A 2,266-nucleotide genomic window follows, 5' to 3' on the forward strand; every position below is an offset into this window, starting at 1 on the left:
AGTCCTAAGTGTTTCCCTGGTGGGAGGTGGGAGGGAAGGAGTGTTCCCATGGGGTTGGGGAAGACATCCCTGACATGGGAGCTGCTGCAGGAGGCAACGGAGAAATTCAGGGAGGCCTGGAATCAACTTCTTTTACAGAATTGGGAACAGCCAGTGCAAAGGCCGAAGTGGCAGTGAGACAGAGGAAGAGCCCAAGGCCCCGATGGTGGGAACAGAATTTCTGAAGGCCCTGTGAGCACTTTGGACTGTACTCTGGGAGAGGCAGGAGCCAGGCCTAAGCGGAGAGAGTACTGGCAGCTGCACATTGAAATGTGGTCACCAGGTCCAGAGAGGCCAGGCAGCAAGCTCGCCAGCAGCCCTGGTAGCAGGTCAGGCTGCTCTCCCTGTACACTGAACCCAGCAAGGCTGGGAGACAGCCTCCCTCCCACTGGAGCCCAAAGGCAAGGCCCTGTCCTGCCTTCTGCACCCCAGTCAGGCCTCCTGGCCACATGGCAAATCCCTGCCCCCAAGTGACACAGGCAGTGGGAGCAGTGGCTCAGTGGCAGAAGGCCAGGAGTGAGAGAACATTATTCCCCGACAGGACTCTTGACCAGAGACCAGAGACCAAAGTCAGAAGAAATGAGGACGAAGCCCACAGCTCCTTGCCAATCAGCATATCTCAGGAAAACTAAAACACCCAAGCAGTGCATGGGGTGGATATGGACGCTTCTCTCTTAAGCCAAGAAGCCAGATGCCAGAGAACATCTGTTACCTTATCTGCCGGCCTCAGGACCACGCTAAGTGCAGGACTCTATGAGGCTCTGCTAGCTCATCAGTCCTGTTAATGCCTACCAGCAGATGGACCCTGTCACCTGGAGGTGGAGCAACAGCACCAGTCTCTCCTGGCTCTGGCCGCCACCTGCTGGTGTCAGGGCTCCAACAAGCACTCTCCTGACCAAGCTTACACCAAAGTCCAGATCTGGGACAGGACTGGAAGGCATCCCACAACAAATGCGCCCCCAAATGTCAAGTGCCCCTGTCAAAATTCCAGCAGGGCCTCCAAAATGTTAAGTCAGACCAGATGGGGACGTCTGCTATCTGGTGCCACGCAAAAGAAGCAAAGAGTTGCACAGAAGTTAGATTGAAAAATATACTCTATTTAGAAAGTAAATGAGAGAGCGAGGAGATTCACCTTCCCAAGGTAGGAGAGGGGGCCAAAGCTTAGGTAAAACATGATGCTCATAGCTCAAAGATCCACATGGCCAGACCAGAGCTTAACAAAGCAATGGTGGATGGCTCCATGAGGTTGAATGCTTTTTTTGTTGTTTTCCTTGTGAGTAGGAGTCTCTATCACCTGAACTGAAGTGCAGTGGCACAGGCATGCCCACCACAGCCTCGACCTGCTAGGCCCAGGTGATCCTTCCGCCTCAGTCTTTCAAGCAGCTGGAACTACAAGCATGTGCTATCATCCCCAGCTAATTTTTTGATTTATTGTAGAGACGAGGTCTCGACAAGTTGCCCAGGCTGGTCTCCAGCCCCTGGATTTAGGTAATCCTCTCACCTCAGTCTCCCAAAGTGCTGACATTACAGGCATGAGCCACCACGCCTGGCTAAGGCTGAAAGCTTTTAAACCTTCCCTTTGATGGGGGCAGGTTATTAAGTGATTGGGTGGTGGTCTTTTTCATGTCATCATGAAGGGACAGGTAAGGACAGGTACTGGTACTGATGTCAGGTGATGGACAGCAGGCAGATGGGTGGGATCAGCTGCCATGTTGATGGGGTCTATATCATAAATGTCTGATTAGGTTAAGAGCTGATTAGGTTAACTTGTTTACAAAGTTGAGGAGGGGTTATAAAACAATTGTCAGCCTGTCATCCCCTGCCTTTGGGAGGCTGAGGTGAGTGGATTGCCTGAGCCCACAGGTTCGAGACCCGCCTGGGCAGCAAGACCTCATCTCTACAATAAATCAAAAACTCAGCCGGGCGTGATAGCACGTGCCTGTAATTCCAGCTATTGGAAGGCTGAGGCGAAAGGATCGCCAGAGCCCAGCAGGTCGAGGCTGCGGTGGCCGGAGCAGCCACTGCACTCCAGTCTGGGTGACTGAGTGAGACTCCAACTCAAAAAAAAACAAACACGGTGGCACAGCCTGTAATCCCGCGCCTTTGGGAGGCTGAGGTGAGTGAATTGTCTGAGCCCGTGGGTTCAAGAACCGCCCGGGCAACTTGACGAGACCTCATCTCTATAATAAATCAAAAATTAGCTGGGCATGGTAGCGCGCACCTGTAG

The sequence above is a fragment of the Carlito syrichta genome, unplaced genomic scaffold (assembly GCF_000164805.1).
Source record: "Carlito syrichta isolate Samal-C Ts95f unplaced genomic scaffold, Tarsius_syrichta-2.0.1 Scaffold308346, whole genome shotgun sequence".
In the NCBI taxonomy this organism is placed as follows: Eukaryota; Metazoa; Chordata; class Mammalia; order Primates; family Tarsiidae; genus Carlito; species Carlito syrichta.